The following is a 13,607-nucleotide window of genomic DNA, read 5'->3' as shown; positions in this document are numbered from 1 at the left end:
TCAAATGAAAACAGATATGTATTTCCTGCCCTTGGACACTTATCACATAGATCATCTGTTAAGAAAGCTGACAATCTCTCTATATATCCTTTTAAGTATATCCACGGCCTCACTGCATATCACAGCGGTTTCCTACCGTGAGCAAGTACACCAGATATGGGCTCCACCCATAAGGATCACCTTAAGTATTCAATTCTGTTCACCAGCTTGGATGCGTGAAACATCCCCAGTAATCTCAAAATGGTCATCTCAACAACTAATAGCAGTATTTTATAGATCTATATCATATTTTCTTTACACTACTTCCCACATTGTACTTCTACAGGCTGTTTTGCTTGCCTAGGAAATACAAGGCTTGCTGGAGTGGACCTGAGTAGCCACCACAGACTGACAGTAGAGTAGGCTGAAAATGGAGGTTCAGGTTGGCTATGTTAATTAATGGGCTAATGACCACGCTGTGAGCAAACTGACAGCAGGATCATTTATGAAACGATTCAACATAGTCATCCTAACTGCCACTGACTTTCCATGAGAAATTCAGTCATACGAAAGATGGTGCAAGTTAGACAAATGCCATTTCTGCCCATGAAAAATAAGCTTTTCTGACTACATCGTTCTTCTCACCATTCTCTCAATCCCCACGCACTGAGTTCATTCACCCTAACTCAGCTGGCACATCACTCTCTTTTCCTTAGTTATCTAAGTAGTCTCCTCCTCCTCTGCTGCCTATGGTGTCAAACAAATCTCACATAGAAAGTAAACCACAGGCAAACACATGAATTTGTGCACCCTCCACTGGGAGCGGGAAGACCGACCCTCAGTCTCCCACTGTTAGAGTTCTCCCTAGCTACCCATCACAAGCAAAATCAATTTGGGAGCTCTTCAGAGTTTCTCTTCCACTTGCCTACATCTTTTGACATTCTTTAGACCAAGAGTAAACATAATAAATAATAAAAAGTATGACTCCAAGATTTCAGCTCTGTTTCCCATTCAGACAGATGGGAATCTGATGATCCACACTGGCCTGTGTTTTTTTCTCCACCCTTGGAGAACAGCTTTGCTGTCCAGCATGCATATACACCCCACAGTTAAATTAAACTAACCTTATATCCATTTGTCACCTTCTGTGTAACAGTTCAAAGTCTTTGCAGGCAAGTCTCGCTCTACAGTTAGCTGTTCCAGGCTATCTCAGGCAATGAGACCACGAGGCACAGTGTGATCTCAAAGAGGTATGCCAAACCTTCTGATACGCGACACCTCTTATTAAATATTCAGATGAAAAGATGATGACTTGGAAACCATCCTATACCTTGTTACCAAAGATAACACGCCTTTGGTCTAAATGTCAACTAAAAGAAAAAAAAATAGCAGAGTGTTGGCTGCTTCTCCTGTTACCTTCTCTATGTTTCTGACACGAGAAAAAGCAGTGTAACCTCTGTGCGTTATTGATAAGTTGTTCTAGTAAAGCATTAGTGCTGAGTCTATCATACCTCCCACGCAGCACAACTCAAGTACAGGAGACTGAGCATCTCCTCTACGTGAGAGGACATTTCCCACCACACTAGGTAGGGATAACAAGTAACAACAGACGTTCTGCCCTGTTGAGCGGGTAGGACAGATTTATATCTCCAGGACTGAAATCCCAAACCTGCTGAAGTCAACAACAAATCTCCTGATTATTTGAGTAAGTCTGAAACGTTACTCTCAGACTGAATGGGGGGACTCTACAGCCTAGAGTGGAAAATAATTCTGCTGGATTGGGAATATAGGCGATGAGGCCATCTGCCTCAGAACTTCTTCAGAGAGATTCACCATCCTCTCTATTTTATGTCGAGCACTGAATTTAAATAAAGTTATAACCCAGTAAGAAACTTGGTAATAGCTAGGATGATTATGGGGCTAAAACCATTTCGTACAATTCAGCTTCAACTGGTTTCCACTTGAAACCGCAAACCAGTTCAAACATTATCTGAGGCACTTTGGTTTTAGAGTTTCTTGCCCAGTACTACTACGTTATTATTTATTGTCTGAATTATGACAGCACTGAAATTTCCTGATCAAGCTCAGGGACTTGCTACAGTAGGCATTTTATAAAAGAGAGGGGAAGATCTGGTCCCTGTTCTAAACGGTGTGTATTCTGATTAAAAAGAAACTTAACAATTTCTAGCACTTCCTGCCCTCAGTGAGTCGTAAGCTAAACCTGATGAATCTAAATTCTTTTTCATTCTTCACAGGGGTGGAAAAAAGCAACACCTAATTTAAGCTGGATCACACTACTCCATTCTAGAGGAGGCAGGGAGAAAGAAGAGCTGTGGATCTGAGCTTTGATTCCACCTGAAGGGTGTCAGAAATACATGAAAAATTTCCAAACAGAACAAAAGCCTTTAAGACTAGATTTTTAACTTAAACAGGCAACCCAGATCTGCCTCTTTTTTCCCCCATGATTCACTCAAATGCCAGTCTGTCTTCCCTTTCTCCTGCCTGCAAAAACATCTTGGATTCATAGCACTGCCCTCCCAACACGTACCTCAATTAGACGCAACTGTACCTATTCAGCAAGCTCTTTCCCACATAACTTTGTTATCTAGAAGTCTTTACATCTATTACAGATTGATTTTCTCTGTGGTCCACCCCAAGAAATGAGATCATTCATCCTGTATCAAACTGCTGCACCTCCATTTGCAATCTAACCTGCTTCTAAGACCTTCACCCTTCATTGCCTAACACCACAGCAGCTGAAGTGACATCTGTTGACTCCTATATCTCCAAATTGATGACAGATGGAGGACGTCAGTAAAACGTCCTTGATGACAAATTTCACTGCCAGACTCAGTCTATAGAAGCTGCATTTGTTGGCCTTCTGTGCTCTTAGAACGCCTTTCTATTTACCCAGGCTCTTCCTGAAAGGATGGGTGGGGTGAGGATGGACTCTGTTATAATACCCACTGGGGAGTGCTCTTTGTGTCACTGTTGATATTCAGTCCCCTTTTATTTATGATTGCGTATGTTTTTAATTTTTTTATTGTTCATTTAATTTGTGTTATGATAGGCACGCTTCGAAACGTGGATATAAACAACTGATCAATCTTCACCTCAGAAAAACAACAAATGCACATGCTTCCAGAGGATTATGCCTCTGTCAAGCTTTGCATGTCAAATGTCAGCTGTATTTCATTCAAGTCATATCTAAAAATGTGGTGAATGGTGGGGGGCAGTTGTGGGGAAAACTGTTTCTTCTAATCATTCCTCCATAATTCAACGAGAGCCGCCAGCATTCTGCTCAGACCTGCTCAAGAAGATTCATTTTTATAAAGGAACGAGCAGAATTTCAGTCCAAAATGCTCATGTTTCAAAAAGATGTAGAGAGTGAAAACAGGGGATTATGCTGGAGACATGCAGACATGCCACCACAGTTCTCAGTCCAATGTTGTGCATGAATGCTGTTATTAACACCCATATTTTTCACATATTTCTCAATTTGACACGCACCATTTTTTTCACATTGAACGTAGGAGAGACAAGTGGATAAAATTAACCAATGGCTGGAAATTAAACCCAGATAAATTAAAACTGGAAATGAAGCACATGTTTTTAACAGTGAGGGTGATTAAATATAGAAGAAATGATGGAACATCCATCTCTTGCATCTCCACATTAAGATGGATGCCTTTTTGGAAATTATACTACAGTAAAATACCAATTTTTGGGCTCATTATAGACAGAACTTGGTGAAATTCCATTATTTCTCAGGTAGGTATGGAAAGTTAGACTAGATTATACAGTGGCACCTACTGGACTTAAACACTACAGTCTTCTATTTACAGAAGGTACATGCCTTCTCATTCTGCTCATAATTTATCTCTGTCTCATAAATATTTTTACTCTTTTCACCCACACATTCTCCGGAGCTACACAGCCTATACTCCTGAGCGGGCAAATTACCCAGATATCCACATAGTTCTCTGGGAAAACTAGAGAGACTGACACTTTCAATGCATTCCCTTCTCATTTACATCATTTTCATACTGTGTGTTTCTAATATCCTTTCTTATTTTTCATAGCTCCAAAGAGTTCAAGGATTATTATTTTTCTGCTGGGTAACCACTTATTCAATGGGTTAGCAGAAGAACGTTCTTTCTGTCAGATCTTGCATCCTTAATTTCCTACCATATCTTTAGAAGCCTTTCTCCTACTTTAAACCTCAATCTAAAATACCTAAAAGATAAAACAATGTGCATTTTAACAACTAATTTTTTGTTTCAGCTGAGCAAAATCTTTAGATTATTTACATTGGTTAAGGATCTGGCTGCGAGATTGTTATTTTGTTTGCATGACAAAACAGTTAGGTATAGAAAAGAAAAAATCTTCTGAGAGGTCCAGCTTGTGTACATTCCTCTTTATGGTTTCTTTCCTTTTGATGTTTTTGACATTTAGTTTTTTTCACAGGTAAGGAAAGAGTAGCTACACTCATCCCTTTAACAGTTTGATTCTAAAAAACTACGGTGCAAGCAATCCACATGGAAGAATGAAGCATAAAAAGTGATATGCAAGCCAATAACCACAAGGGAAAATGACTCCACATTGACAACAAAAATACTTGGTGACTACCAAGTAATTCATGCCAAAAGTAGCCAGAGATTTTACTTCATTGCTGAAGATGGCACTGAGGCCTCCAGGACAGATCCTGGCTTCCCAAATTACTGGTTTCTGTTAAAAATGTAAGTTTCAGTTGCATAGACGCCCAGGATTTCCAATGCCTTGTCTCATTTCTTGCAGTTTTCTGCTCGTAACAATACTGTTGCTTTGGTTTTAGATTCAAGCCCTAAAACCTGGGCCTCGTAGTTAGAGCCAGTCTGTAACATCACTGCATCATTCTGCACAAAGGCAGGATGACTCATGCACGCGCCTATTTTTTTTTCCCCTCACGGCTGAAAACTGATGATCTGTTTCATAATATGAAATGCAAGCAGATTCTCCAACCACATTCAAATAACTCTGGTAAATCGCCTCCGAATACCTCAGCATAAATCGCGCACAGGACCGCTAACATGAAGGGTAAAAACCTTCAGCTACTGAAACAATGTCAAATTTGCCTCCAACATATATTATATTTAGATAAAAGCGCTTGTTGGAAATGTCCCAGGGAAAAGCATGTAATTCTCTCAATATGTGAAGTCTGTAATGCTCTGCAGTTTTACTTCATCCACAATAGACTTGACATTGACCTGTCAGTGAGCAGTGCAGTATATTTAACATGTTCTAATTTAGAAGTTTCACATGAAAAAGAAAAAAAAAAAAGTAACTGGGCAGAAAACAATGATTGGCCAAGTGCCTTCTAGCTGATAACTATTACTTTTTTACTGCTTTCACTGAAGCTTAGTGGAATTCACCCAGAAATCTGTTTCCCTGGCAGATGACAAGGCATGCAAAAAAGTGTACAAAACAAGCTTACTTTTTCAAACTTAAAAAAAATGGGAGCAAAACCCAACTGCTGTGCATACCACTGTGGCTGATGTGGTATTTGTTGACTCTGCAGCAAATTGCTTTCTGCTTGCTGCCACCACCTCCAGTTTCTAGTGCTTTATTGCATATAAAATCCAAAATAATTTATGCCATAGCCTTACCCAGTAATATTTCAGGCATATGACTTGAGAATAATGGGCATTTTGCCTAGCTAAGGCATAAGTAAGGACTTACAGGATTCCCCCCAGAATATACAATCCACGATTGCTACAAAGCCAAATCATAAATTTTCTTTCTTGTGGTTTTGGGCCCCAGTATTCAATATGGTTTTCAAGGCACATTCATACCTCAAAATTGCTAGCTTACTGAATGTATACAAAGTTAAGATCTAACTCCTCCTTTTTTATATTTCATTGCAAATAAAACTCCAATTGACATGATTGAGGGATTTACTCAAGACAGAAGGAATTAAAAATGAAGAGAGACATGAGTATTTGTAAGTTTAAAAAGTTCCCCTGCATATTGAGAATTGTGGTCTTTCTAGAAAATATGCAAAAGATTTGAGGAATGAAACCTACCTTACGGGCACCCCTAGGCAAACTGATGTCTCCAATGTGTCATGCTCAAGCTAGAAAGTTCTGCATTTCCTCCAAACATCTTTTTAATTCATACAAAATTCATGTCATCATCTATGATATCTATCAGAGATCACTAAATGAAGGCAAGGGAGGGAAGGAAGGCACAAGGAGGATTTTTGTTATTGGGCCATTTCTTATCCTACATAGTCATGTCATTAAACTATGACCCTCAGGTAGATATAGGCAGGGATGGATGCCCCATCAGACTGACTGTGGGGAATCTGGAGCAAAAGCACACGAGGAACTCTGCAGCCTTATGGGGAGGAACCCAACAAGAGCACAGGACCATTTTTCATGGCCCTACAGCAATTTTTCTATATATATATATTTTATATGCATACAGATAAGGCCAACCGTATCCTGGGCTGCATCAAAAGAAGTGTCGCCAGCAGGTCGAGGGAGGTGATTCTGTCCCTCTGCTCTGGTGAGACCCCACCTGGAGTACTGTGTCCAGCTCTGGAACCCTCAGCACAAGAAAGACATGAACCTGTTGGAGCAGGTCCAGAGGAGGGCCACGAAAATGATCAGGGGGATGGAACACCTCTCCTATGAGGAAAGGCTGAGAGAGTTGGGGTTATTCTCTGGAGAAGAGAAGGCTTCGGAGAGACCTTATTGCGGCCTTTCAGTACTTAAAGGGGGCTTATAAGAAAGATGGGGACAGACTTTTTGGCAAGGCCTGTTGCGAGAGGATGAGGGGGAATGGTTTTAAACAAAAAGAGGGTAGATTTAGACTAGATATAAGGAAGAAACTTTTTACAATGGGGGTGCTGAAACACTGGCACAGGTTGCCCAGAGAGGCGGTAGATGCCCCATCCCTGGAAACATTCAAGGTCAGGTTGGACGGGGCTCTGAGCAACCTGATCTAGTTGCAGATGTCCCTGCCCATGGCAGGGGGGTTGGACTAGATGACCTTTAAAGGTCCCTTCCAACCCAAACTATTCTACGATTCCATGATTCTATATATAATATTTTTTTTTTTTCTCAGAAAGGAATATGAGAAACAGTTCTTCTTTCTAAATAAAAACAAAAAACTCACATCACATGCAATATATTTTTTCCACGAGAGGCTGGAGTGGGAATTGTGTTGTCATTAAGAAGTGGAGTTTTTTCTTTTATTCAAGCACAATAGTCATAATCCATTTCAAGAGGATTCCAAATTACTATTGTTCAGTTTCCCTATACCTATAGCAATGGTCTGTTTGTGCCAAGTTTTCTGATGTAACCATCTTCCTTCAAATGCAAGAGAGTGCTATTATTGAACAAAGCTGTAGCTCCTCCAGCTTGGACTCCCAAAATGCAACTCAATCAAAGATGCAGATTAAGCAGAACAGGATCTGTCTTAGTCCTGTACCTGGAGGATATACTTTGAGAGGGGTAAACTAATGAATAAAGAGGGGGTAAAATACAATAGGTTCAGCTTATTTATTAGACTGATATAAGTACTTTCCAGCTGAATTGCACTTTTGGGCTTCTTACACTTGGGATTAGATGCAACAGCAACTTCAACATTTTTTATGCCAGCATCCCAGTGTTTCTTCCTAACAGTTCAATTCTGGGGGCAGCAATGGCATAAAGCAGAACTTCCAGCCAAGTCCTGCAATTGTAAGCTCACCTCGGCTAGGTGAGCTAAAATCAGATTTACAAAAGATGGTGCTCAGAGTACAGGCTGCCTCCATCCTCGTACGCTACAGCAGTGACAGAAACAAGGGGTATTTTAGCAAGATTTCGCTATAGAGACAAAGGCGAGGAGATTGGATGGAAGGAGAATTGGCTTTCATTCTTCTCTGCTCATTGTCTGGTTTAGCCCTGTTAACTGCAGCAGTAATGTTTTCTGAAGAAAAAAAAATTTAAACTTTTTTAAAAAACAGATTATTTCTGGTGTTATTTTTTTATTCCAAAATAGTATGCTGCATCCTCCCAAATTAGCAAACAAGAACAAAGCTACAATTTCAGGAAAGCACAAACTGAATTATTATAAATTATGTATGTATCGCTGACTTGGAAACCCAGCCTCTGGCCTTTCAATTTCATCTGCTTCTCTACTTTCACCCTGGTTACCTGCTTTGAAGGCTTGTTTAATGCAGCGCACTAGGAAATAGAGAGCCTCTTAACAAACTGATGCTGGCATTTCATTCCCTCCACAAAGATTAATAGGATTACTGCATTTTAACAGGACTGTATTTTAAAAGGACGTGCAGGTCTCATATACGGGAAGCTTCTTTAGTTTCAATGTACTTCCTCCATTGAATATCATGTAAGGACAAACGCTAAAAAAGTTAACGCAGAAAATCACTGGGTTCATTAACATCCAAACCAATCTCAGTCACACACTCTCTATTCCTCCATCACTGTGCCCAACCTTACTCACAATCAACTTCCAGCATATACCCACTCACCATCCACCCTGACAAAACAAGATGTAAAATTTGAGATGGCACATGGCTTTGGTTTTCTAAGATGACAAATCTTCTCTATGAGCAGAATCCCCTTTTGCACTCATGCTTTTTCTTCACTTGCCTGTCAGGTTTTACAGGGTGTAATGAGGGACCAGGGGCCAGGACTCTACCGTGGTTGAATCCTGAAGGGAAGGAAGTTCATGGCATCACGTTGACTGATATCAGGGACAACACCCACCTATAGTGCTGGACCCATCTTGAAAGGAGTTATTTCATCTATCGCTGAAATGCAGCCACACCTAGAGAGGATCAGCACGTAGGCTACAGCTGTGGCTCCAAAACTGTAACATCAGTCGCTGATTTAAGACTGAAATTGATTACGGATTTGAGCAAGACCGGGACAGAGAACCAGTGGGGCAGGAAGGAGGAAGGTGGAAGCAGGGATCAAACAGGGACTGGGCTGTAGGAAGGGGCCTGGAACAAGACGTCTCCCTGGGCTGGGAGAGGGGAGAGACAGGCAGCAGCAATGGATGAGGAGCAGGGCACGAGATGGCGAATGGAGAAAAGTTGATGGAGAAATACCTGGAGGACAGGGAAGAAGGAAAGAGATCTGTCCGGGTGCCAAGGTACCAGGACTGGGTGTGAGGTTCTGCCGATAACATCCAGCAGTGGGCTAGGTTCACACGGCTGTCCAGGGCCTGGAAAGCCAAAATTCACCATGACTGATGGAATGGAAACTGTGAGATAGCGGGACATGATTATCAGACTACACATCGCTTGGTAACTCCTTCGGCCTTGCCTGAAATATTATGTGATCTGAAATGCCTACAAACGGTCAGAACCCGCTATATGATTCATAAAAAGTATGGGTGTTAGCATTAGCTGAGCTCTGTGAAGTGTCAAAACCCCTCTATATTTCCCAGGGGATTAGAGTTTGTAACCAAATGACTATTGCTCAGAGCCAGACAGGTCCCTGAAGATGTCTGCTGGAGCTTTCAGAAATACAGCAAAATCTGTGTTGCAGGAACAAAGTACAAGGCATGTATTTGCACACAGGGAGGCTGGAAAAATAATTTTACTAGATAATCATTCAGATAATCATAGAATAATCTTTTTTTCATCCACTCTTCCCGACACAAGAAGAGGACACAGCCTTAACATACCGCAACAGACTAAATATTGAAATAAACGCTGCACACAGGAAAGCATCTGAAATGTAAGAGCGGAACAAGCACCAAAACAGAGTGGACTGTGAAGCCTTATGCTAACTGAAATAAACCACTTTAGGGGGGATACGGCATTACAACATATGGTGAATGGGAAAAAAAATTAATGAAAATCAGATGTCTCCAAGTTTTCTAGTACCGATTCCCTATGCACACAACTCACGGATGCTGTGCAGGTGCGGATTTGGTTTCAAGGGAAATTCATGGCTATTCGCTTTTAACATGGACAAGCATCTGTCTCTTTCTCAGGCGTTTAAGAAATCTACTGTCAACAGCCAAGGTGATTAGGAGACATTTTCAGTGAGACAGAGGAGGAATTACGAGTGCAGATCCTGTCATTTGCTAACAGGATTAGGGGCAGATACATTCCATGCATCTCTCCGAAAGCTAATCCCAATGTGTCTTTCACCTTCATGAAAGGTAAAAAACCCTTCCATAAAACAGGCCTTTACAGATATGCAAGATCACGTACAGCACTTTGAACAGCACGCTAACATTACAATGATTTGCAGACGTCGTATAACAGCACTGCACAATTTAAACAGCTGGAAGTTTGAAATGCAGCCATTGCAACTACACCCGCATAAACATAATAAAATATTCTGGCTTTATCCTTTCAGTTAGCTTTTCCTTAGATGTGCCTGTTCCCCTTACATTGCTCCGTTGTGATCTTTATTCCAGGATAAGTTACTCTAAGAAACTACCAAACAACTCAGTGTAAACTACTGGAGAAAGTCTGTGGAAAGCTGACTTTGAGTTCATGAGAGCTGATCAATCACACTGGAAATACAAATCTAAAAGCCACAGTCCTTTAAGAAGGGTAAAAAAACCTTTTCACGGAACTCTAAAGTTCAACAAAAACCTCTCCCATTTCAAATATTCACTAACAAACTATCTACAAGTCATGAGTTAGTCGCAGAAAACACTCAGATAAAAACTAGGAAATAGAACACATCGCTTGCCCTAGAAGTGCCCACAGTCTGTGGACTTCCAATGGGACATATGCAGCTGTTAGAGGCATAAGGCACCTAACACAGAGAAACTCTGTGCACTGGTCCACAAAGCATCGTTTTGATGCCACACAACATACACTTTCTTTTATCTGCATTTCATCATACAGAAATGGCAGGTGAGTCCAGGGCAGCAAAGGTGAAGGAGCAAAGCAGATGGGACTACAGAAGAGAGGAATGTGACCAACAGTCGAAGGAAAGTGAGAGAAGGTGGGCAACAAGGTGGGGAGGATAGCGAAGGGCTGCCGTGGTGAGAAAGCGATTCGGCTAACGGGAACAGACTGCAAGTGCAAGCAAGAGAGAGTCTAATTCCAAATGTGAGAGGAGACAAGAAATGATAAGTTTCCATCATCAAGAAGCAAAGCCTTTTTACAGACTCAACTGACATTTTTAAAGAAAAGGTAATTGAAAAATTCATCATTAAACACACACACACAAATGTTTAAGCCAAGGCTTCTGGTATAATCCATTAAATTCCAGGAGTGAATGCAGACTGATGGCTATTTTCCCCTCGTTGTTATATTGGTACTTGGCACTTCCTAACCTCTTTCCATCAAAAGATCTCAACATGCTTTACAAATGTTAATTAATCCTTGCAAGTCCTTCTGACTTCCGCTTGGTGGGTATTATTACTACTATAATGCCAGTTTATGGAATGGAAAAAACAGAGACATAGACGAACGTACTTGCTTTAGCCTAAACCACACAGCAGATAAGATTCTCGCTTTGGCTGCACTACTTCACCCCTGCTCCAAAACCTGTTGAAGCTACTAGGAGATTTTCCAGCAACTTCCAAAGGGAGTTGTTGCAGGTACGTGGACTTCTTCCTCCCAGGCCCGTCTCCAACATCTGCACTGTGCCGACTTCTTCCACCGCTGTGCCTGAAAGCGTGTGAAAGCCACTGGCAGAATTGATTATCCTGGGACGTTTTTTGCTGGCATACTGAACAAAGAGACATCCTCCCCTGAGCTCTCTCTGAGCAAGTGATAGCCTGCCTCTCCTCTGCGTAATGCCATCTGTTGCTAGGTACTTCCAAATCAGTAGTTTACATTTTAAAAAGAGTTGTGCCTGCTGGCAAATGGGAAAGGAAGGGTGAAAAGCTAGTTTAGCCCAGGGAATCTTGCGGCCGTGTCACTGCAAAAGCACCTCAGGCTTTGCGCAGGGGTCAGCATGCCTCAACACAGCCTGGCACCTTTTTGAAGCACTGGTTTGTGAACTGAGATACACTTAAGTGCCTGAAAGTATGGCAAATGGGGTGCAGGGTCCTCACCCTACCATTGGGAAACAAGGAGTTAGCTTGCTGCCAAACCCTTCTGCTTCTCAAGCTTCAACAGGTGCAGAAAGCCAACTTGGTGAGGTAGGACCCCCAAAAGGTGATTGAGTGAGAAAATGCCAGCTCTACACCAGAGAGATTTTAGTCCTACAGAAACTGCAGAAGACATCACATGGGAAGGTTTCTGTGCACCACAGCTCTCACTGCACCTTCTTCAGTCCCACAGTGTAGATGGGACTGACCTGAATGTCAGGTGTCAGCCTGAGTGCCAGCCTTCCAACACTGGCTCTTGCAGGACTTCGTCTAGATTCAAAGTCAAAACGTTTCCTGTCTCACCTGCACTGCAAGAGAGAAGAGTGTTTTAGGAAGCCACTGAGACTTCTGTAACAAGGCATTTGCACAGCAGACGGATGCTTAGAAATAACACCACCAGAGAACAGACCTTAGACTTGATCCCAACATGCCATGGTTGATCCAAGTATCCTCTTCCCAGCAATCCACAGCCCATTGCAAGGGAGATGCAATTCAATTTACCCTTCTATGAAAGTTCTCACTGAATTTAAGTCATGCATCCTGAAAGGCACTGGGCCGGCCCAAAAACCAAGCACTGGATAGCAAATCTACGCTTAGTATATTTTTGTGAGAATATAACATTTGCAAGCAAGGATTTGGCAATGTAAATTGCAGAATATTTGGCACAATAAAGAATTAGGACAAGCATAAAAGAATTTGAATTCCTGCTCACAAAGAGTGCGGTCCAACCTGTTACCACAACTCAATTGACTGAGATTACTGAGTAAATAAGAATATGGTAATCATCTGTCTGAAGAAGATAAACTTTAGCAGCTATGAGGTAACAAAAGGGTCTGGGGATCAGCAATCCTCCAAACTGGAAAAATAACTTAAGCCTGCTTTTAACTGAAGCTAACATACTGGTAGTTAAGATGCTAAATATGGGATTTAGAAGGCTTCATTTGGACCCTCTCTGCTACAAGTTCCTGCATGAGATGCTTAAACTCCCTTGTACTTCAGTTCCCATCTAACTAACGCACAGGAATGTTCAGTGAAAAAATCATCCATTTGGGGGATCCAGAGGCTAGCACGATGGGCGTTACCTACATCAATAAGGTACTATAAGGCCAATTGGTCTAATGAAAACACAGGCATAACACTTAACTCAAACACTAGCAATCCTCTGCCAATGAGGTGATCTTGGATGTACTTATGGGTGCTTCTGCCAGCTCAAGATGAGTATGAGACAGAGTAACTGTCAGTGTTAGTGCACAGCTATGAGCATATACAGTCTTTCTGGACCCTTGCCCAAAGTTTGTTCAAAATACTCCCACAAAATTACCAAAGATTTGGGAAGCTCCAGGGAAGGCCCCACTACCTACCTATATTACAGAGAAAACTTCCAAATGGTTTTCTCCTCTATTTCAGCTCTCCAGAAGCTTTTCCAGTTCCTTCTCCAATTTCTTCTCACATTCCAGGCAGCCCCTGTCACTCCTCACCTAATGGCATTTTAATGGGTGTCTCCATCTTCTTCCTCCACACCTGTGAGTCCTGCGCCTTAAATTCTCCCAAGCCTGAACCTCCCTACT

The 13,607-nt window shown here is 41.7% G+C and overlaps 1 protein-coding gene across 11 annotated transcripts in view; it reads right to left on the bottom strand.

Annotated features, from left to right (window-relative positions):
• The window catches only part of CALD1 (caldesmon 1), a 199,485-nt gene that overhangs the window by 34,789 nt on the left and 151,089 nt on the right, over positions 1–13,607 (bottom strand). The window lies entirely within an intron of this gene.

Source organism: Calonectris borealis, chromosome 1, assembly GCF_964195595.1.
Source record: "Calonectris borealis chromosome 1, bCalBor7.hap1.2, whole genome shotgun sequence".
Classification (NCBI taxonomy): domain Eukaryota; kingdom Metazoa; phylum Chordata; class Aves; order Procellariiformes; family Procellariidae; genus Calonectris; species Calonectris borealis.
The sequence above is the reverse complement of the archived record's forward strand: the minus strand, read 5'-3'. Positions and strand labels throughout refer to the sequence as shown.